Source organism: Bombina bombina, chromosome 7 (genome assembly GCF_027579735.1).
Source record: "Bombina bombina isolate aBomBom1 chromosome 7, aBomBom1.pri, whole genome shotgun sequence".
In the NCBI taxonomy this organism is placed as follows: Eukaryota; Metazoa; Chordata; class Amphibia; order Anura; family Bombinatoridae; genus Bombina; species Bombina bombina.
Window position 1 is genome coordinate 13,963,419 of NC_069505.1, and position 25,443 is coordinate 13,988,861.

At 38.1% G+C, this 25,443-nt stretch overlaps 1 long non-coding RNA gene across 1 annotated transcript in view; it reads right to left on the bottom strand.

Moving 5' to 3' along the window:
* LOC128635718 (uncharacterized) overlaps positions 1–16,195 on the bottom strand; it is a 31,784-nt gene extending 15,589 nt beyond the window's left edge. Inside the window, exon 1 of the long non-coding RNA XR_008398568.1 lies at positions 16,060–16,195. This is a non-coding gene — a long non-coding RNA (uncharacterized LOC128635718). The remainder of the gene's footprint in view (positions 1–16,059) is intronic.
* Between the last annotated feature and the right edge of the window lie 9,248 nt (positions 16,196–25,443).

The window sequence follows — 25,443 nt, forward strand, 5'->3', positions numbered from 1 at the left end:
ACTAGTTAGAGGGGAGAGGGTTCGAGAGCTGTTTGGGAGGGAGGGAGGTTGGAGGGTAAGGTGGGATCCTATACTGCAGGAAAAAAGTAAGAAAAAAAAATTGCCTTAAATCTTCATATATTGGCATATTGTTTGCCAGTACCTAAGATGGTTGTGCCCAGTGTTGGGTGAGGGAGTAAAGAGAGCTATTTGGGAGGGATCATGCAGGGATTAGAAGAAGGGAGGTGTCAGGTGGGAAGGTAATCTCTACTCTAAAGTTAAAATTAACCTTACAAGCTACCCAATTAACCCCTTCACTGCTTGCAATAATAGAAGTGTTGTTCGCAGCTGTAATTCTAATTACCAAAAAGCAACTGCAAAGCCATGAATGTCTGCTATTTCTGTGCAAAGGGGATCCTAGATATGTTTTTACAATAATTGTGGAATGTAAATAATTTCAGTGAGAAAACCAAGTTTGTGAAAAAGTTAACAATCAATACCTTTGGTTTTAAAGGAAAGAGTCGGGTGTAGCAGTTGAAACAATTTTCTTTATTCAGCTTAGTTAAGCTTTCATTATAAAAGGAACAAAAATAACAAAGCAAAAAGGCTTCGTATACCCTTAGCACACAATTAAGCTTACGCGTTTCAGCAATTACGCCATACTCATAGCTCACTGTCTTTCCTCTCCTCAAAGGGCTATTTAAAGGAAATTAAAACATATGATTCACTAGGGTATAATTAACTCATTAACTCCTTCATTACTTAGTGTCCGTAGTAGTTGTATGGTCAATGAACTATACAATATTTCTTTATGAATTATAAATAATAATGTTCCTGCTAAATTTCCAACAATTGTTTGCAATGAATGAACTCTAAAAGACCTCCATTGACAACTCTGAGTACATAATACTTTGAACCCATGTATGTAAAGTTTATTCATTCACAAATATTCATTACTCTTATAAGGTATATTTCACTCATCAACTTCATTTCCAGTTATATTATGTTGTCAATTTGGGTCTTTTAGTTTATGTGATAATAAATCTTGTGTGAATTTCACCAAGAATCTTAGGCCTAGATTTAGAGTTTGGTGGTAGCCGTGAAAACCAGCGTTAGAGGCTCCTAACGCTGGTTTTAGGCTACCGCCGGTATTTGGAGTCACTCAAAATAGGGTCTAACGCTCACTTTTCAGCCGCGACTTTTCCATACCGCAGATCCCCTTACGTCAATTGCGTATCCTATCTTTTCAATGGGATCTTTCTAACTCCGGTATTTAGAGTCGTTTCTGAAGTGAGCGTTAGAGCTCTAACGACAAAACTCCAGCCGCCGGAAAATAGCAGGAGTTAAGAGCTTTCTGGGCTAACGCCGGTTCATAAAGCTCTTAACTACTGTACCCTAAAGTACACTAACACCCATAAACTACCTATGTACCCCTAAACCGAGGTCCCCCCACATCGCCGCCACTCGATTAAATTTTTTTAACCCCTAATCTGCTGACCGCCACCTACGTTATACTTATGTACCCCTAATCTGCTGCCCCTAACCCCGCCAACCCCTGTATTATATTTATTAACCCCTAACCTGCCCCCCACAACGTCGCCGCCAGCTACCTACAATAATTAACCCCTAATCTGCCGACCGCAAAGCGCCGCCACCTACGTTATCCTTATGTACCCCTAATCTGCTGCCCCTAACACCGCCGACCCCTATATTATATTTATTAACCCCTAATCTGCCCCCCACAGCGTCGCCGACACCTGCCTACACTTATTAACCCCTAATCTGCCGAGCGGACCTGAGCGCTACTATAATAAAGTTATTAACCCCTAATCCGCCTCACTAACCCTATCATAAATAGTATTAACCCCTAATCTGCCCTCCCTAACATCGCCGACACCTAACTTCAATTATTAACCCCTAATCTGACGACCGGAGCTCACCGCTACTATAATAAATGGATTAACCCCTAAAGCTAAGTCTAACCCTAACACTAACACCCCCCTAAATTAAATATAATTTAAATCTAACGAAATTAATTAACTCTTATTAAATAAATTATTCCTATTTAAAGCTAAATACATACCTGTAAAATACATCCTAATATAGCTACAATATAAATTATAATTATATTGTAGCTATTTTAGGATTAATATTTATTTTACAGGCAACTTGGTAATTATTTTAACCAGGTACAATAGCTATTAAATAGTTAAGAACTATTTAATAGTTACCTAGTTAAAATAATTACAAAATTACCTGTAAAATAAATCCTAACCTAAGTTATAATTAAACCTAACACTACCCTATCAATAAATTAATTAAATAAAATACCTACAATTACCTACAATTAACCTAACACTACACTATCAATAAATAAATTAAATACAATTGCTACAAATAACTACAATTACATAAACTAACTAAAGTACAAAAAATAAAAAAGAACTAAGTTACAAAAAATAAAAAAATATTTACAAACATAATAAAAATATTACAACAATTTTAAACTAATTACACCTACTCTAAGCCCCCTAATAAAATAACAAAGACCCCCAAAATAAAAAAATGCCCTACCCTATTCTAAATTAATAAATGTAAAAGCTCTTTTACCTTACCAGCCCTGAACAGGGCCCTTTGCGGGGCATGCCCCAAGAAAATCATCTCTTTTGCCTGTAAAAAAAAACATACAATACCCCCCCCCCCAACATTACAACCCACCACCCACATACCCCTAATCTAACCCAAACCCCCCTTAAATAAACCTAACACTAAGCCCCTGAAGATCTTCCTACCTTGTCTTCACCTCAACAGGTATCACCGATCTGTCCTGGCATCCGGTGCTGAAGAGGTCCAGAAGAGGCTCCAAAGTCTTCCTCCTATCCGGCAAGAAGAGGACATCCGGACCGGCAAACATCTTCTCCAAGCGGCATCTTCGATCTTCTTCCATCCGGTGCGGAGCGGGTCCATCTTGAATCAGCCGACGCGGATCCATCCTCTTCTTCCGGCGTCTCCCGACGAATGACGGTTCCTTTAAGGGACGTCATCCAAGATGGCGTCCCTCGAATTCCGATTGGCTGATAGGATTCTATCAGCCAATCGGAATTAAGGTAGGAATATTCTGATTGGCTGATGGAATCAGCCAATAAGAATCAAGTTCAATCCGATTGGCTGATCCAATCAGCCAATCAGATTGAGCTCGCATTCTATTGGCTGATCGGAACAGCCAATAGAATGCGAGCTCAATCCGATTGGCTGATTGGTAAGGTAAAAGAGCTTTTACATTTATTAATTTAGAATAGGGTAGGGCATTTTTTTATTTTGGGGGTCTTTGTTATTTTATTAGGGGGCTTAGAGTAGGTGTAATTAGTTTAAAATTGTTGTAATATTTTTCTTATGTTTGTAAATATTTTTTTATTTTTTGTAACTTAGTTCTTTTTTATTTTTTGTACTTTAGATAGTTTATGTAATTGTAGTTATTTGTAGCAATTGTATTTAATTTATTTATTGATAGTGTAGTGTTAGGTTAATTGTAGGTAATTGTAGGTATTTTATTTAATTAATTTATTGATAGGGTAGTGTTAGGTTTAATTATAACTTAGGTTAGGACTTATTTTACAGGTAATTTTGTAATTATTTTAACTAGGTAACTATTAAATAGTTCTTAACTATTTAATAGCTATTGTACCTGGTTAAAATAATTACCAAGTTGCCTGTAAAATAAATATTAATCCTAAAATAGCTACAATATAATTATAATTTATATTGTAGCTATATTAGGATGTATTTTACAGGTAAGTATTCAGCTTTAAATAGGAATAATTTATTTAATAAGAGTTAATTAATTTCGTTAGATGTAAATTATATTTAACTTAGGGGGGTGTTAGTGTTAGGGTTAGACTTAGCTTTAGGGGTTAATCCATTTATTATAGTAGCGATGAGCTCCGGTCGTCAGATTAGGGGTTAATAATTGAAGTTAGGTGTCGGCGATGTTAGGGAGGGCAGATTAGGGGTTAATACTATTTATGATAGGGTTAGTGAGGCGGGTTAGGGGTTAATAACTTTATTATAGTAGCGCTCAGGTCCGCTCGGCAGATTAGGGGTTAATAAGTGTAGGCAGGTGTCGGCGACGTTGAGGGGGGCAGATTAGGGGTTAATAAATATAATATAGGGGTCGGCGGTGTTAGGGGCAGCAGATTAGGGGTACATAGGGATAACGTAGGTTGCGGCGGTGTACGGAGCGGAAGATTAGGGGTTAAAAATAAAATGCAGGTGTCAGCGATAGCGGGGGCGGCAGATTAGGGGTTAATAAGTGTAAGGTTAGGGGTGTTTAGACTCGGGGTACATGTTAGAGTGTTAGGTGCAGACGTAGGAAGTGTTTCCCCATAGGAAACAATGGGGCTGCGTTAGGAGCTGAACGCTGCTTTTTTGCAGGTGTTAGGTTTTTTTACAGCTCAAACAGCCCCATTGTTTCCTATGGGAGAATCGTGCACAAGCACGTTTTTGAGGCTGGCCGCGTCCGTAAGCAACTCTGGTATCGAGAGTTGCATTTGCGGTAAAAATGCTCTTTTTTTGGAGCCTAACGCAGCATTTTTTTGAACTCTCGATACCAGAGTTAATTTTATGCTGCGGCCAGAAAAAAGCCCGCGGAGCGTTAACAGCCCATCTACCGCCAAACTCCAAATCTAGGCCTTAATTTGAATTTAATTAATATGTGAACTGTGCCTAACTCTACAGTATTTGAGGTGTAGATAACAAACCATCGCCTAGATTTAGAGTTCTGCTGGTTTTGGCCGCCCGCTGGTATTTAGAGTCAGGCAGTGTGATATGTGTGAATAAATTTGTCTCACAACTTTAGAGAAAAATAAAATAAAGGGAATGTAGCTCTTTTCTTGTAAACAGCAAATATATATAACTTAATATACTCGCATGCACAAGGTGAGCATTTACTTTAGTAATTGAAATGAAAGTATGGACTATACCACTATGAATGATAATAATAATTCTTATGGGAGAAGCTGATCAAGCTTCTACTATATAAACAATGATTCGTTTATGATCAAAGAAAAAATGAGAAAAAATTCCTTTATATTCAGGATATGAAATAAGTTGATAAAGTTCAAATCTTAGTAAAGTAATGTTCAAATAACTTTCCTTTAGTTTCACGCACTCACACAAACACTCTAAAATATATATACAATGATCCAACACACACGCAATATTGAGCAGCAAGGAGGAGGTTAATTCAGTGAAAATACAGCTCAGGTAAGTAATGACACTTAGCGTTATATTTGTAAACCTTAAACTTTGTATACAATACGATACCAATACCAGCGTGGTGATAAGACCAGATTTCCCCAGAAACGATGGTGAAGCGTGGAGAGCGGTATTAGCAGCAGAGAAAATACTAAACCGGAGAATATTAGAAAGCGGCGTCCGGTAGCAGCATGTGTGAGTGCGGCTTCAGCTGTGAGTGATAGAGTTCCGGAAGCGTAGGAATATGATTAGAAGTAACGGTCCCAAAAAAGGAATCAGGAAAGAAGTGCAGCAAACTATAAGTACAATCAGCCTTCAAAAATTATTAAATACTTTAGACCTGAAAGGGAAAAATAAACTGCTTGAAATGAGCAATAGCAAAGGATGAGAGAATCCACTTTAATTTTCAGGCCCTGAGTAATGGAGAAGCACTTCCTTAAATAGGAGGAAGTGCTGATAGTCAGAAAGTCTTAAAGGGATATCACATCCCCCCCTTCTCAGGGAATCACCCCCGGGGATTCCAGACCAGGTTTAAGGGGGTAACGATGATGGAAAGACTTCACCAGACGAGGGGCATGAACTTCCGAATGAAGATGCCAGGAATCATCCTCTGGACCATAACCCTTCCATCTGATAAGATATTCTAATCTTTGTCGTCGAATCCTAGAATCCAATATAGATTCAACTTCAAATTCCTCTGGAAGATCCACTGAGATAGGAGGTGGAAGATCAACTGTCGTACGTGTCATTGAATCAAAAGGTTTTAGTAATGAAATATGAAAAGTGGGATGAAACTTGTAGTCCTTGGGTAACGTGAGCTTGACCACATTGGGATTTATTACCTGCTCCACAGGGTATGGTCCCAGAAATTGGTTAGCCAATTTCTTGCTAGGGACCTGAAGTTTGAGGTTTTTAGTAGAGAGTAATACTAGGTCACCTATTTTATATTCAGGTCCAATTGAATGTTTCCGATCATAGTATTTCTTTTGGTATTCCTTAGCTTCGGCTAGATGTTTTTTCAATACTCTTAATCGATCTTGAAGCTTGGAAGAAAAATCTAAAGCTGAAGGGGAATTTACTGTTTTGTGGGACAAGGTTATAGTATTAGGATGGTACCCATAAGTTGCGAAGAAGGGGGATGTTTTGGTTGAGGAACAGAATGAATTATTATGAGTAAATTCAGCCATAGGAAGGTAAATTAGCCAGTCATCTTGTAAATGTGAAATATAAGAACGTAAAAAGTGTTCAATAGTCTGGTTGAGTCTTTCTGTCAAGCCATTTGTCTGAGGATGAAAAGCAGTAGTGTAGCGATGATCAATTTTCAGTAATTTACACAAAGATCTCCAGAACGAAGAGGTGAATTGGGTACCCCTGTCAGTAATAATATTAGAGGGTAAACCATGTAGTCTTACAACCTGATCAAGAAATACTTTAGCTGTAGTCATGGCAGTTGGTAATCCCTTAAGTGGAATAAAATGAGCCAGTCTTGTTAAATGGTCAACTACTACCATGATAGTGTTATATTGTTGTGATGCAGGTAACTCCACTATAAAATCCATGGCAATAGTACTCCATGGTTTATCTGGAATGGGCAGAGGTCTAAGTAACCCTATGGGTTTTTTATGTTCAATTTTATTTCTAGCACAATTCTCACACCTAGAGACATAATCATAAATGTATTTATTCATTCCTGGCCACCAAAACTTACGACGGGTAAGTTCAATGGTTTTCTGTATCCCTGGGTGACCAGATATGGTGTGATCATGGGTATGTGTGAGAATGGAAGCTCTTATTTTCTCAGGTATGTATAACTTTTCTTCATGATAAAAAAGACCTGTAGTAGGATCTTTGGAACAATTTTGTAATGGTATTGAATCATGTTTTAGAGCGTTGTAAATCTCTTCTTCTAAAGGTGTTAAAGTACCTATTATCTTTTCTGGTGGAATAGTGAAGTTAGGTTGTTCCTGTGGAAGTATCTCATAAATACGTGAAAGTGCATCTGCCTTTGTGTTTTGACTCCCAGGTTTATAAGTTATTAGAAAGTTAAAGCGATCTAGAAAGAGTGACCATCTTGCTTGCCTTGCTGTTAAAGTCTTATTCTTTTTTAAGTATTCTAAATTTTTATGATCAGTATATATAAGGAATGGAATTACTGATCCTTCTAGTAGGTGTCTCCATTGTTCTAGAGAACACTTAATAGCAAGGAGTTCTTTGTCTCCAACACTATAGTTAGCTTCAGCAGAAGTCAACGTTCTTGAATAGAACGCAATGGGATGAACTTCACCTGTCTCCTTATTTTGTTGGGAAAGAACAGCCCCTATGCCTGTATTAGATGCATCAACTTCCAACAGGAACTGTTGATCAAATTTAGGCAGTGTTAGTATTGGAGCTGTTGTGAACATTTCCTTAAGACTATCAAAAGTCTTCTGGGCTTGTTCAGACCACTTAAAGTGCTGTTTTATGCTAGTTAATTGTGTTAATGGTTTTATCACAGAGGAGAAGTCTTTTATAAATTTACGGTAATAATTTGCGAAACCAATAAATCGCTGTAATGCTTTTACTGTAGTGGGTTTAGGCCAGTCTTTAATAGCGGATACTTTTTCAGGATCCATTTCTATTTTGTTTGGGGTAATTATATAACCCAAAAATTTTATTTTTGAGACATGAAAAACACATTTTTCTAGCTTTGCATATAACTTATGCTCCTTGAGTCGAGTAAGAACCCACCTAACATGTTTTTCATGTTCTATGGGAGATTTCGAATAAATCAGAATATCATCTAGATATATGATGACACAGATATCCATTAGATCATGAAAAATCTCGTTGATAAAATGTTGGAAGGTTGCGGGAGCATTGCTCAAACCAAAGGGCATTACGTTATACTGGAAAAGACCATAGCGGGTTCTGAACGCGGTTTTCCATTCGTGCCCTTCCTTTATGCGAATAAGATTATAAGCGCCCTTTAGATCTAATTTCGAGTAGATCGTGGCCTCATTTAATCTTTCGAGTAACTCTGGTATGAGAGGTAAAGGATACCTATTTTTAATTGTTATTTCATTCAATGCCCTGTAGTCTATAATGGGTCTTATTGTCCCATCTTTGTTGCGTACTAAAAATAATCCTGCAGCAGCAGGGGATGTTGAGTGTGAGATGAACCCTTTTCGCAAGTTTTCATCTAAATATGATCTTAGATATACCAATTCTTCTTGCGAAAGAGGGTAAATCTTACCATGTGGTATCTGAGATCCCGGTATTAAATCAATGGGACAGTCAAATTCCCTATGTGGTGGGAGGTTTTCTGCCTCCTTGAGGTCAAATACCTCTGCCAGGTCCTGATAAATTTGTGGTAGCTCATGTTCCATAGTAGAGATTACCTGATAGGGAAAACAAGTCTTAGTACAATAATCAGAGTCAAATTTTATTTGTTGTGATGACCAGTCAATATGAGGATTATGTATTTGTAACCAGTTAAAACCTAAGATAATAATATGCATGTAGATAGGTATGAGGTCAAAAGTAATATATTCAGAATGTCCTTGGTCAGTTGTTATGAGTAAAGGGATTGTCTGATGAGTAATGGGGCCCTGTTGTATAATAGAACCATCAATAAGTTTAACAGAAACAGGATGTGTCTTAACAACAGTTGGAATTTTATTGAGCTTAACATATGCTATGTCTATATAGTTTCCTGATGCCCCAGAATCAATCAAAGCGTTAGAGCGCACGTTTTTCTGATCCCACTGTAAAGAAAAAGTGAGAGTGAGATGGGGGTTTTGAGAAATGTGAAAAATATTGTTTTTGAAACTACCCTTACCCTTTTTCTGTCTCAATAGAGATGGACAATTTGTGACGGAGTGGTCTTTTTGTCCACAATAAAGACAGAGATTTTCTAATCTACGTCTAATTTTTTCCTCTGGGGTTAGAGGACCCCTTATAGTTCCAATTTCCATAGGAACCTGGTTTGAAACAGCTTTTTCCATGGTTGTAAAACAGGGATATGAACGTCTGGGCACCACTTCATAGGAAGCTTTTTCAGCCTTTCTTTCACGTAACCTTCGGTCCAAGGTGGTGCTTAATTTCATCAACCCATTCAGTGTGTCAGGCATCTCTAATCGTGACAATTCATCTTTAAGGGATTCAGAGAGACCCAATCTGAATTGATTCTTTAAACTGATCTCGTTCCATTGAGAGTCATCTATCCACATTTGAAATTCAGTAATATATTCTTCAATGTTTCTTTTCCCTTGTTTCATAGATCTTAATTTATTTTCAGCTGTTATTTGAGTGTGGGAATCCTCATACAAGGCAGTCATAGCTAAAAAAAATTCTTCAAGCGAATCCAATATTGAATGTTCACTTTCAAAAAATCTATTGGCCCAGGAGCGTGGCTCCCCCTGTAGGAAGGAAATAGTGGTACAGACCTTTATCCTTTCACTATGATATGTTTTAGGTCTAAGTGAGAAAAGAAGTTTACATGCACTTTTAAAATCCCTGAATTCGCTGCGTTTGCCAGAAAATGGTTGTGGGTATTGTATGTGAGGTTCAGCAATTCCTGCTTCTTTCCCTGACATACAATCTTTTATTATGGTTTTGAGAGCTTTATTTTCAGTTTGTACCTCTGTTAATGCTCTAGCAAGATATTCTAGTTTCTGATGAATATTAGAAAATTCATTTTTAATTTCATTAGGATCCATATTCCAAAAAATAAAAAAATAAAAAAAACTTTCTTTTTATGGCCTGAAAATTCTGTGAAATGTGTGAATAAATTTGTCTCACAACTTTAGAGAAAAATAAAATAAAGGGAATGTAGCTCTTTTCTTGTAAACAGCAAATATATATAACTTAATATACTCGCATGCACAAGGTGAGCATTTACTTTAGTAATTGAAATGAAAGTATGGACTATACCACTATGAATGATAATAATAATTCTTATGGGAGAAGCTGATCAAGCTTCTACTATATAAACAATGATTCGTTTATGATCAAAGAAAAAATGAGAAAAAATTCCTTTATATTCAGGATATGAAATAAGTTGATAAAGTTCAAATCTTAGTAAAGTAATGTTCAAATAACTTTCCTTTAGTTTCACACACTCACACAAACACTCTAAAATATATATACAATGATCCAACACACACGCAATATTGAGCAGCAAGGAGGAGGTTAATTCAGTGAAAATACAGCTCAGGTAAGTAATGACACTTAGCGTTATATTTGTAAACCTTAAACTTTGTATACAATACGATACCAATACCAGCGTGGTGATAAGACCAGATTTCCCCAGAAACGATGGTGAAGCGTGGAGAGCGGTATTAGCAGCAGAGAAAATACTAAACCGGAGAATATTAGAAAGCGGCGTCCGGTAGCAGCATGTGTGAGTGCGGCTTCAGCTGTGAGTGATAGAGTTCCGGAAGCGTAGGAATATGATTAGAAGTAACGGTCCCAAAAAAGGAATCAAGAAAGAAGTGCAGCAAACTATAAGTACAATCAGCCTTCAAAAATTATTAAATACTTTAGACCTGAAAGGGAAAAATAAACTGCTTGAAATGAGCAATAGCAAAGGATGAGAGAATCCACTTTAATTTTCAGGCCCTGAGTAATGGAGAAGCACTTCCTTAAATAGGAGGAAGTGCTGATAGTCAGAAAGTCTTAAAGGGATATCACAGGCAGGAAATGGTCTAACGCTCACTTCCCTACCGCGATTCCAGGCTACCGCAGATCCCCTTACGCCAATTGCGTATCCTATCTTTTCTATGGGATCTGCCTAACGCTGGTATTTGGAGTCTTGGGAGAAGTGAGCGGTAGACCCTCTACCGACAAGACTCCAGCCACAAAAAAAAGTCAGTAGTTAAGAGCTTTATGGGCTAACGCCGGAATATAAAGCTCCTAACAACTGTGCTCTAAAGTACACTAACACCCATAAACTACCTATGTACCCCTAAACCGAGGCCCCCCCACATCGCTGCCACTCTAATAATTTTTTTTAACCCCTAATCTGGCGACCGGACATTGCCACCACCTACGTTATACTTATGAACCCCTAATCTGCTGCCCCTAACATCGCCGACCCCTATATTATATTTATTAACCCCTAATATGACCTACCTAACTACACTTATTAACCCCTAATCTGCCGACTGGACCTCGCCGCCACTATAATAAATGTATTAACCCCTAAACCGCCACACTCCTGCCTCGCAAACACTATAATAAATTTGATTAACTCCTAATCTGCCCTCCCTAACATTGCCGCCACCTACCTACAATTATTAACCCCTAATCTCCCGCCCGCACCGTCGCCGCTACTATAATAAAGTTATTAAGCCCTAAACATAACTCTAACCCTAACCCTAACACCCCCCTAACATAAATATAATTTATATTAAACGAAATAATATTCCTAAAATTAACTAAATTATTCCAATTTAAAACGAAATACTTACCTATAAAATAAACCCTAATATAGCTACAATATAATTAATAATTACATTGTAGCTATTTTAGGATTTATATTTATTTTACAGGCAACTTTGTATTTATTTTAACTAGGTACAATAGCTATTAAATAGTTATTAACTATTTAATAGCTACCTAGTTAAAATAAATACAACATTACCTGTAAAATAAATCCTAACCTAATTAAACCTAACACTACACTATCATTAAATTAATTAAATAAATTACCTACAATCAAATACAATTAAATAAACTATTCTATAATACAAAAAAACACTAAATAACAAAAAATAAAAAAGAATTACAAGCAGTTTAAACTAATTACGCCTAATCTTAGCCCCCTAATAAAATAAAAAAGCCCCCCAAAATAAAAAAAATCCCTACCCTATTCTAAAATACAAAAGTAATCAGCTCTTTTACCAGCCCTTAAAAGGGCTTTTTGTGGGGCATGCCCCAAAGTAATCAGCTCTTTTTCCTGTAAAAAAAAATACAACCCCCCCCAAAATTAAAACCCACCACCCACACCACAACTACTCTAACCCAGCCAAACCCCTCTTAAATAAACCTAACACTAACCCCCTGAAGATCTCCCTACCTTGAGTCGTCTTCACCCAGCCGGGCCGAAGTCTTCATCCGATGGGGCAGAAGAGGACATCCAGACCGGCAGAAGTCTTCATCCTATCTGGGCAGAAGAGGACATCCAAGCGGCATCTTCTATCTTCATGCATCCGGAGTGGAGCAGAGCCATCTTCTTCCCAGCAGACGCGGATTCATCCTCTTCAACCGACGCCTACTCGCCGAATGAAGGTCAGAACAGCCAATCGGAACAGCCAATAGAATGCGAGCTCAATCTGATTGGCTGATTGGATCAGCCAATCGGATTGAACTTGAATCTGATTGGCTGATTGAATCAGCCAATCAGATTGTTCCTACCTTAATTCCGATTGGCTGATAGAATCCTATCAGCCAATCGGAATTCGAGGTACGCCATCTTGGATGACATCATTTAAAGGATCTGTCATTCGTCGTTAGTAGTCGTGCTGGAAGGATGTTCCGCGCCGGATGTCTTCAAGATGGAGTCGCTCCTCGTCGGATGGAAGAAGATAGAAGATGCCGCTTGAATGAAGCCTTCTCCCGGTCCGGATGTCCTCTTCTGCCCGGATAGGATGAAGACTTCTGCCGGTCTGGATGTCCTCTTCTGCGTCATCGGATGAAGACTTCTGGCCGGATCGGATGCCCACTTGTGCCTGGCTGGGTGAAGACGGCTCAAGGTAGGGTGATCTTCAATGGGGTAGTGTTAGTTTTGTTTAAGGGGGTATTGGGTGGGTTTTAGAGTAGGGGTGCGTGGGTGGTGGGTTGTAATGTTAGGGGGGTATTGTATTTTTTTTTACAGGTAAAAGAGCTGAGTACTTTGGCCCTTTTAAGGGCTATTTGTAATTTAGTATAGGGTAGGGCATTTTATTATTTTTGGGGGCTTTTTATTTTATTAGGGGGTTTAGATTAGGTGTAATTAGTTTAAACTTCTTGTAATTATTTTTTTCTGTAATTTAGTGTTTGTTTTTTTCGTAATTTAGTTTATTTAATTTAATTGTAATTAATTGTAGGTAGTTTAGGTAATTAGTTTAATTATAGTGTAGTGTTAGGAGTAATTGTAACTTAGGTTAGGATTTATTTTACAGGTAATTTTGTACTTATTTTAGCTAGGTAGCTATTAAATAGTTAATAACTATTTAATAACTACCTAGTTAAAATAAATACAAAGTTGCCTGTAAAATAAAAATAAATCCTAAGCTAGCTACAATGTAACTATTAGTTATATTGCAGCTATGTTATGGTTTATTTTATAGGTAAGTATTTAGTTTTAAATAGGAATAATTTATTTAATTGTAGTTATTTTATTTAGATGTATTTAAATTATATTTAAATTAGGGGGGTGTTAGGGTTAGGGTTAGACTTAGGTATAGGGGTTAATAACTTTATTATAGTGGCGACGACGTTGGCGGCGGCAGATTAGGGGTTAATTAATTTAATATAGTTGCGGCGACTTTGGGGGGGGCAGATTAGGGGTTAATAAATATAATGTAGGTGTCGGCGATGTTGGGGGCAGCAGATTAGGGGTTTATAACTATAATGTAGGTGGCGGCGGTGTCCGGAGCGGCAGATTAGGGGTTAATAGTATAATGCAGGTGGCGACAATGTTGGGGCGGCAGATTAGGGGTTAATAAGTGTAAGATTAGGGGTATTTAGACTCTGGGTTCATGTTAGGGTGTTAGGTGCAGACATATTTTTTTCTTTCCCCTTAGGAAACAATGGGGCTGCGTTAGAAGCTGGACGCTGCTTTTTTGCAGGTGTTAGGTTTTTTCCTCCAGCTCAGCCCCATTGTTTCCTATGGGGAAATCGTGCACGAGCACGATTTCCCCATAGGAAACAATGGGGCTGCGTTAGAAGCTGGACGCTGCTTTTTTGCAGGTGTTAGGTTTTTTTCCAGCCAGCTCAGCCCCATTGTTTCCTATGGGGAAATCGTGCACGAGCTACCGCTACCGTAAGCAACGCTGGTATTTAGGTGAGATGTGAGCTAAATTTTGTTCTACGCTCACCTTTTGCGGCTAACGCCAGGTTTAAAAAAACCTGTAATGCTAGAGTTGGCTTAAGGGAGCGGTGGAAAAAAAAGGAGCGTTAGAGCCGCAAGCCTTACCGACAAAAACTCGTAATCTAGCTGTTAGTCTGTTGTTGTTCTACTCAGTTTTTCCTGACAATTCTTGGCCTCCTTATTTAGTACTGCCTCAATTACCTGTGCCTGATTCTGACTATATATTTGCCTACACTTACAATACATTGATGGTCTCCTGTCTGTACAGCTTCACCTCTGTCTTGTTCTCTAAATACATCCAGGTTCTTATCCAGACTGGTACAGTGTATTTATTAGCCACTTCTCAGCATCTGGTCCATTTCTGGTAGCATAGTTATCTTGCAACAATATATGTCAATAACCATATGATATATAGAGAGTCATGAGACAACCATATGATATCAAGAGGGCAGTGTGACAACCAGATGATACCAACAGGTTCATGTGACAACAATATAATATATAGAAGATCATGTGACAACTATATGATATCTAGAGAATCATGTGACAAACATATGATATTAAAACGGTCAAGTGACAACAATAGGATATATAGAAGGTCATGTGATGACCAAATGATATCAAGAGGTCTGGTGACAACAATATGATATCTAGAGAGTCGTGTAGAAGCCATGTAACATCTAGAGGGTCACGTAACAACCAAATGATATGTACAGAGTCATGTGATAACCATATGATCTGTACAGAGTCTTGTGAAAGCTATGCTATGTACAGTCATGTTAAAGCCATATGAAATTAATAGAGACACCTGACAACCATATGATATGTACAGAGTCATGTGATAACCATATGATCTGTACAGAGTCTTGTGAAAGCTATGCTATGTACAGTCATGTTAAAGCCATATGAAATTAATAGAGACACCTGACAACCATATGATATGTACAGAGTGATGTGAAAGCAATATTATATGTTCATAGTCATGTGACAACCATATGGTATGTACAGAGTCATGCGACAACCATATGGTATGTACAGAGTCATGTGACAACCATATGATATGTACAGAGTCATGTGAAAGCCATATAATATGGACAGGGTAGTCTGAAAACCATATGATATTTACAGAGTCATGTGACAACCATATGATATGTACAGGGTCATGTGAAAGCCATATGATATGTACAGAGTCATGTGACAACCATATGATATGTACAGGGTCATGTGAAAACCATATGATATGTACAGAGTCATGTGACAACCATATGATATGTACAGAGTCATGTGACAACCATATGATATGTACAGAGTCCTGTGACAACCATATGATATGTACAGAGTGATGTGACAACCATATGATATGTACAGAGTGATGTGAAAGCAGTATGATATGTTCATAGTCATGTGACAACCATATGATATGTACAGAGTCATGTGACAACCATATGATATGTACAGAGTCATGTGAAAGCCATATGATATGTACAGGGTCATGTGAATACAATATGATACCTTTAGGGCCATGCATATATAATTTAAAATGTTATACTACAATCTAAAAGTTTTTCATGTCTTTTTAAGAACCCTCTAGCTACTGTTTTTGCTCAACCTAAGTGATAATGACAGAAAGAAGTGTATATATTTTACTACCACAGTGGGATATTTATTAATAAACATAAATGGGTTATATGTCTTTGTAGTATGGACTAAAGTGTATAATAACTTAGCTGGAACATATTGTTCTGTATCTAGGTAACATTCCACTTGTTCTGTACCTTGCTCATTTCGTTGCAGAAATACAAAATCATGGATCCATCCAACGTTTTTGTTCTTTTTACAAGCAGACTTCTTACCAGTGTAAGGATATTTAGATGCATCTGCCAAGCCTTCTGTATAGAAAACCAAGTAAAATGTGTAATATTACTAGAACCTGTTAACAGAAATAATAATCATCTGTAAATACAAAAGAATTTGAGAGAAAAAGGGGGACAATTAGATCAATGGATAGATAGATAGACTAAAGATATGGATTAGTTGTGTATTATGGAGATTTTCTAAACATCGCAGCGATACTATAGCCCCTTCATACATAGACAATTAATAGATTACAGCGATATCAGATGGTTCACCGAATAATAGAAAATTCACATCTTAAGATTCAGTTATTATCTCCCTTTTCTTTGACTTTGCACAGATCTTTGTGACTGAGATCTAACACACACACACACAAATCCACTTTTCACATGGTTTAGTATGTCACACCATAAAAACCAATTACTCTGCAATAAGAACATTTAACTTTAACATTAAAGGGACAGTCAACATCAGATTTTTTGTTGTTTTAAAAGATAGATAATCCCTTAATTACCCATTACCCAGTTTTGCATAACTAACACAGTTATATTAATTCACGTTTTACCTCTGTAATTACATTGGGGTATATGTATCATTGTGCGAGTGGACATGATACGAAGTAGCGTATCATGTCCGCTGCACATCGATAAATGCAGACAGCATATGCTGCGGCAATTATCATTGCACCAGCAGTTCTTGTGAACTGCTGATGCAATGCCGCCCCCTGCAGATTTGCGGCGAATCAGCCGCTAGCAGGGGGCGTCATTCAACCCGATCGTATTCGATCGGGTTGATTTCTATCCGCGGCCTCAGAGCAGCTTCATAACTCCTGAAGGCTCACCAGAAAGAAGGGGCATCAAGCTCCATACAGAGCTTGATAAATTGGCCCCCTTGTATCTAAGCCTATGCAAAGTGCCCCTTTATTTCAGTTCTTTTGACAGACTTGCATTTTAGCCAATCAGTGCTCCCTCCACGGTAAATTCACGTGCATTAGATCAATGTTATCTATATGAAACACATAAACTAATGCCCTCTAGTGGTGAAAAACTGTCAAAATACATTTAGATTAGAGGCGGCCTTCAAAGTCTAAGAAATTAGCATATGAACCTCCTAGGTTTAGCTTTCAACTAAGAATACCAAGAGAACAAAGCAAAATTGGTGATAAACGTAAATTGGAAAGTTGTCTAAAATTACATGCCCTATTTGAATAATGAAAGTTTATTTTGGACTTAGCTGTCCCTTTAATTAGAATCATTAATGCTTTAACATGATTTTTTATTTAACTAATTAAACCCTAGAAATCCCACATATGCCTCACATTTAACATCACTTGTATTACCTTGCTGAAGAACAGTAATGAACGCGTCCCATGTGTATCCTCCTTTACATGGCTCAGTGTACCGGTTGCAATCTATAATTTCTGGAAGAAGAATATAAAAGACAAAATATTTAGATTCAATGGGGGAGATTTATCAAGCATCGGATGCCGCTGCTTGTTCCAGCTGATGTTTCCGGCTCACAGGAAACATAACTTTAGAATCAGCGATCGTAAGACCGCTGCTGCTTAACTCATCTGCCACCTCTGAGGTGGCGGACAGCAATTATCCTGATCAGATACGATGGGGATGATTGGCAGCCCCTGCTAGCAGCTGATTGGTCGAGAATGTGCAGGGAGATGCATTGCACAAGCATTTCACCAGAAATGCTTGTGCAATATTAAATGCCGACAGCGTATGTTGGCGGCATTTAGCGATGTCAGGCGGACATGATTCGCTACAGCGATGTCATGTCCGCTCGCAATTTGTTAAATATGAGGACAATATACCCATATACTAAATCAAATGAAAGTGAAGCAGTACAACTGTAAAAATCTGAAAGGAAAATATCATATAAACATCTTTTTTTTAAAAAGTAAGATATTTTACCTCAAAATTTCTTCAGATCACAAGAGTAAGTGCTCTAGGAACAGTTATCATTCCGCTACTGTTGCGTGTTAAAAAAAATAATAACAGCCAATTCACACTACCTTGCAAGTCCTGGGACTAACATCCTGATTGGATGCTTAAAGTCCTCTTACAATGGGTTGTAGCTATTAAGGAAATTTTGAGGTAAAATATCTTCCTTTTTTACATAGAGATGTTTAGGTTAGCTTTTTACAGATGTGCTGCATCACTGTCAAGTGCTTAAACATTTCGGTATCAATCACTTTAACTGAACATTTTTTTCAGGCAAAAACCTTCATATTTGTGTAAATCCTGCTCTTTCAGATAAAAATAAATGAGATAACACATCAAAGCTATCCTAGATATTGAGTGATTGTCATAGGTTGGACTGCAGCTGCCCTGCATATAACACATTCAAACCCTGCCCAACCTTGCTCATGAAATGCCTGGCCCCACCCACAACACGCCCACAGCCATTCCACCAATTAAACCAAAGTTCCACCTTCCTGTCAGTGAATGTATGAGATAGAACAAATAAAAGGTTTAAATTGTTAAATTAAAAGTAAAAATGTAAAAAAATAAATCATATAAATACAATTTTGACCCCCTCTTACGTTGTACTGATAGATTTTGGGCTGGATACCCCATTGCCCATTGTGCTTCAATGTTTCCAACTGCTGCAAAAGCCCAACAAGAAAGGCATTTGCTTCCCTGGAAAGACAGATGTAAGAAATATTAGATGTTTTATATATGTATAGTATATAAGCAGCAAAAGATCTGCAGAAGGAAAGATATGTTTTTAAAGGATCAGTACATACAGTAGATTTGCATAAACAACACAATACAATAGCACTCAGGGGCCAATTTATAAAAGTGCGAGCGGACATGATACGAGGTAGCGCATCATTTCCGGCGCACATCGATAAATGCCCACAGCATACGCTGTCTGTATTTATCATTGCACCAGCAGTTCTTGTGAACTGCTGATACAATGCCACCCCCTGCAGATTCACGGCCAATCTGCCCCTAGCAGGGGGTGTCAATCAGCCCAATCGTATAGGATCGGACGGATTGACGTCCTCAGCCTCAGAGCAGGCGGACAAGTTATGGAGCAGTGGTCTTTAGACCGCTACCTCATAACTGCTGTTGCCGGCGAGCCTGAAGGCTCACACAGAAACAGGGGCGTCAAGCTCCATTCAGAGATTGATAATTCGGCCCCTTAGTCTGAACTTCAAATGAGTAGAAGATATTTTTCTGGCACATTTTATAGTTATGTCTATTTCCACTCCTTCTATATCATGTGATAGCCATCAGCCAATCACAAATCCATACATGTTTTATTCTGTGAATTCTTGCACATGCTCAGTAGGAGCTGGTGACTCAAAAAGTGTAAATATAAAAAGACTTTGCACATTGTCATTGTTTAAAATTGCTGCTCTATCTGAATCATGAAAGTTTAATTTTGATTTGAGTGTCCCTTTAAAGCTTTATTCCAAGGCATATTCTCTATGTATATAAATATATAAATATATATAAATATATATATATATATATATATATATATATATATATATATATACATACACACACTAGGTGATAATCCTGCCCAGAGGACAGTCTATGTTTCAAAAATACAACTCCCCAAGCTAAAGTAAAAAAAAAGTAAAATTACAGAAAAAAAAAACAAAGCTATCCAAAATAAAAAATATTAAACCTAAACTAATACCCCTATAGAAATTAAACCTAAACTAATACCCCTATAGAAATTAAACCTAAACTAATACCCCTATAAAAATGAAACCTAAACTAATACCCCTATAAAAATTAAACCTAAACTAATACCCCTATAAAAATTAAACCTAAACTAATACCCCTATAAAAATTAAAAATCCCCCAAAATAAAAACACCCTCTAATCTAATACTAAACTACCAATAGCCCTTAAAAGGGCTTTTTGTAGGGCATTGCCCTAAGTTAAAAAGCAATTTTACTTACAAAAATGACCAATTACCCCCTAACAGTAAAATCCCCCACCCACAAACCCCACAAAATAAAAAAAAACCTAACACTAAAAAAAACTAAACTACCCATTGCTCAGAAGACTAAAAGTTATTTCAACTGCGCAAACCAAAAAGCACTTCAGGCTGTTTCAGAAGAACAACTCTCCCTAAAGGTTGTTAAAGGGTTTAATATACGCAGAAAAGGGTATCAGGAACAGCGCTACCCAAGCTAGAAGTGTTTAATCAATAAGGATAACAAAATAAATTGATTCTTTCTAATAAATATTACTTATTAAATACATAGATAAATTCATGCAATGTTAAAATAATCAATTGATGGGGCTGGTGGAGCCAACCTTGGAGCCAGACGGTCGCACTTCTTAACAGCTCTACCCATACTATACACTAAAAACTACATTTGCGGCTGTCTGTGCCCTAATACTCAACTACTTAACCATCATTGGGAACCTGAGATCTCAGTCGTTCCTACCAACCTTTTTCTTTTAGAAGGGAACAGCATTACGGCAACAGACTCCTAAAACCTAGGTGCGTTTAGCATCGCATACAGGGCCTGCAGCAGCCATCTTGCGGCCTGATCAACACCTCTAGCTGTGCACTAAATTTGACTAAAGTTTAGTTCTCTGTAATCATCGACCTAGGGCACCACTACCTAAACATGGAGGATGCAGACTATGTTATGGGACAAATATATTTCTACCTAGACAGTTGTAGGGCTGTGCTCGGTCCCCATATGCCATCGGAGTCTAAGCAGGCAGCGGCAAGGCCCACACTTCACGCTACTCACCCATTTACCCCTGATATCTCGCAGAATAGCAATATCACAAGCTCGCTGAGCTTACCGTTTACCTGGCATCAGGTACCATTCTTTGACAGAAGAAATCAGGGGGCGGCAGCTTCCCACATGAAAGAAGAGAAAGAAGGGGACAAAACTTATGCAGCTGACCGCTCACAGCTCCCACCCGGTGTCGGTCTAACCTACACACCATCTGATGCAGTAATCCGCATATTGCCTGAAACTCAAAAATCACCTTCCGCTGTGCTTGGTTGCGATCCTGGAGATTAGTCCCAAGCAATTCCGCACAACGATGTCGCAGTCTGGAGGATCTTGCTTTCTACTTGTCCAGAATTGGTTCCTCGCCCGGGTAGCCCCTTGCAGCACTACCCGCACATTAAAGGTCAGGGTCCCAACAAGTTTCCGCAGGAGGGCCTGCCCGGAGACCCACAACAGCGCATCTCAGAGACCTTAGACCACTATGAAAAAGGCTAAGCACGGTTGATAGATCTCTCCCTCAAATTGCGGACTGGCAGCCCTATTCCATATTGAAACAACTGGTATAAGCTGAACTCCTATTACCACAATTCTATTTTGCTCTCTTTAAGGGACACTCGTTGACATTCAAATAACTTTAAGAAGTTAACCTATAATTATATTCCTTGCCAATAGTATTGTTGCTTATGATAGTTTTATTCACCTCTGCAGTTGGGGGCTGTCACTATGTGTGCGTTTATTTGATGCTTATACAATGCTTTCCTCTCTCTATCAAGCTGTATGCGGTTCCCTATGTTTTTGCTCCTACAGTTGTATCTAGCTAGGGATGAAATCTCTGCTTCAAATAATAATGTAGGAAAGATGTGGGAAATCCTCTTCTAATATGCAATATATAGATGCAAGTGCAAAGTGCATACAGGTGAATACTGTTGTGTCCGGGACTTACCCTTAAGGAGCCTAACCGCCCCCGGAATCAGTGTATACCATGTAGTACCTCAGACAGGAACTCAAGAATGCCGGGGGACCTCCGCGGTCAAACCGAAATCGATTCGGTGGGCTGTCTGCTCCAAACCAGCCGGCGTGATGTGAGAAACTCCAGCAGCGCTTCAGGCTAAACACAGGTGCGCTGCGATGTCTGTTTGTGACGTTGCAGGATCTCCTGTAGGGGGGGCGGTGCTCTTGCTTCACCCGGATTTTACAACAGTATACTTCGTATGTAAGGGCTTTGAGCTGATCCAAGCTGGTGCGATAAAGACAATCAAAGAAGTAGGGTCGGATCCAGCTTTATGCAAATAAAATCCATCTTTATTGGCAAAGTTAAAACGCCAAGAGTGGCTCAGCGAACAGCATACAGAAAACCAGTGTGTGAGCGTGACACCACGGCTTACATGTTTCGGCACTCAGCCGTAATCATAGCCATAGGTGTCATGCAGGTGAATACAAGTTTAAAAAACTGTGTTACAATTGTGATTGGTTAAAAACATTAGATACAAAACACGCCCACACCAGGTAAAGGGTAATTTGATTAACCCTTAGTATCCAAACTACGCTACAGCAAGAGTACACACACTACAGTATATATAAAATTCGATAATTAGAAATATGAACAAATTTCTAAAGTAGAAATTTCTAAAATAGAAAACTGCTAAGAGTAATTTAAGAACATTGAGGAAAGATTGCCCTGACTTTCACAAATTATTTCTGCGCTAAATATCATTATCGTTAGCAAGCACTAAAACATCATATGTATATTTGCAGAATTCTAAATGGCATAATTTAAACTTGGGTTGAGTAATAATAATATCAGTTAACTGAAATAGGTTCTCTTACAGTATTATCTCTCCAAGGTATGTACCCCAAAAAGGGATGTGGTTATATACGCGCAAGTAAAAATACACATACATTAATACAGGCTATATACGTATATATGTTCATACAGCTAGCGGGGCAGGCTTAGAATGTAACCCTCAATACGTATGGAAGGATTGTTCAGAGAGATATTTAGAGAGTGAGACACATCTAAAATATATTTAGAAGTGTTAAAAAAGTGTTAAAGAAATAGGACAAAGGGATGGAATATAATAGAATAACAGTATCTGTAAATGAATAATATGTATATATGTATGTATATGAGGTGATCTTGAATATGAGTGTTGATATTGATATTTTAAAGTTATTTTGAAGTTATTCCCAGAATAATTATTTTAGATGTGTCTCACTCTCTAAATATCTCTCTGAACAATCCTTCCATACGTATTGAGGGTTACATTCTAAGCCTGCCCCGCTAGCTGTATGAACATATATACGTATATAGCCTGTATTAATGTATGTGTATTTTTACTTGCGCGTATATAACCACATCCCTTTTTGGGGTACATACCTTGGAGAGATAATACTGTAAGAGAACCTATTTCAGTTAACTGATATTATTATTACTCAACCCAAGTTTAAATTATGCCATTTAGAATTCTGCAAATATACATATGATGTTTTAGTGCTTGCTAACGATAATGATATTTAGCGCAGAAATAATTTGTGAAAGTCAGGGCAATCTTTCCTCAATGTTCTTAAATTACTCTTAGCAGTTTTCTATTTTAGAAATTTCTACTTTAGAAATTTGTTCATATTTCTAATTATCGAATTTTATATATACTGTAGTGTGTGTACTCTTGCTGTAGCGTAGTTTGGATACTAAGGGTTAATCAAATTACCCTTTACCTGGTGTGGGCGTGTTTTGTATCTAATGTTTTTAACCAATCACAATTGTAACACAGTTTTTTAAACTTGTATTCACCTGCATGACACCTATGGCTATGATTACGGCTGAGTGCCGAAACATGTAAGCCGTGGTGTCACGCTCACACACTGGTTTTCTGTATGCTGTTCGCTGAGCCACTCTTGGCGTTTTAACTTTGCCAATAAAGATGGATTTTATTTGCATAAAGCTGGATCCGACCCTACTTCTTTGATTGTCTTTATCGCACCAGCTTGGATCAGCTCAAAGCCCTTACATACGAAGTATACTGTTGTAAAATCCGGGTGAAGCAAGAGCACCGCCCCCCCTACAGGAGATCCTGCAACGTCACAAACAGACATCGCAGCGCACCTGTGTTTAGCCTGAAGCGCTGCTGGAGTTTCTCACATCACGCCGGCTGGTTTGGAGCAGACAGCCCACCGAATCGATTTCGGTTTGACCGCGGAGGTCCCCCGGCATTCTTGAGTTCCTGTCTGAGGTACTACATGGTATACACTGATTCCGGGGGCGGTTAGGCTCCTTAAGGGTAAGTCCCGGACACAACAGTATTCACCTGTATGCACTTTGCACTTGCATCTATATATTGCATATTAGAAGAGGATTTCCCACATCTTTCCTATATTATTTTAATATTTGGGTATTACTGGTGATACCTTGGGAAACTTTTCGCTGTTATCTATTATTATAAGGGCTTCCACATCTCTATTTTGAGTATCCATTTTGGCAACGAATACTGAACCATTATAACAATGGAAGAAACAGCACCACCACAATACTTTTCTCTGAGACCCGCTACAGCACGGAGTAATTTCTCAACAGAATGTGAAAAAATATTTTCAGAGGACAAGGGGACACTTTCACTTAGCACTTTATTCGATGCAGTGGAGACTTTGTTATTTAAAGAGACCAAAGCACAATGGGACATTTGGACATTTCAATCCTATCTTAAAGCACAAATGATCCCAAGAGGACTAAGGATTTTTAAATTTCCTACCTTTGATGTTGATACAACGGACATTGAGTTTGTTGATAAATGGAATGCAGCACTATCTGAATGTTCATGTCAATTAATGCTATTGTTAATCCAATATAGAACCCAGCAACTTAATTTAATTAAGCAAGAGATAGACACTATTCAGATAGAGTTAAATAACCGTAGTGCTGACCCTAACTTTGCAAAATTTGATAAAATACTACAAGAGTCTTTGGCCCGTGGCAAGCAAGTCATAATGGAAAATAAACACATCAAGTTTATTCGGGATAAAACCGATTATCAGAAAAATTCAGTATATATTTGGAACAAAAAACAACGTTCCAACTATAGAAGGAGCTTGCCACAGAACAAACATAACAAACATAGGGGCAATCGTAGACATAGTAGGGGTAACCAAAAACAGGTCAGCTTTTCTGACAGTGATACAGACAGATCGTCCGATGAATATACATCAGGTGGTGAAATGGACATAGAGACACAGATCAACACTATCTCTAATTCACAACAAGGCATTCTAAAGCCTCCTATTGCCCCCAACATTTCTAATATGTCCAATATTTCTAATACTTCCGTTGTACCTAACACTATAGGCACTAATTCTGCACCTAGAGTAGTGAAACCTAAAGATAAAAACACTGTCTCCAAATATACTGCTACCAATAGACTAGATGAACGAGCTAGTACATTTGCAGTAGACACAGGAACACAGGAAATGTCATTATTGAACCAGGTTTTTCCTATGGACCCCCAAACAGAGGGTATAGGGGGGATGCAGGCCAACAACCAAGAGAGATATCCAGTAAGGGGGAACCGCACACTGACCA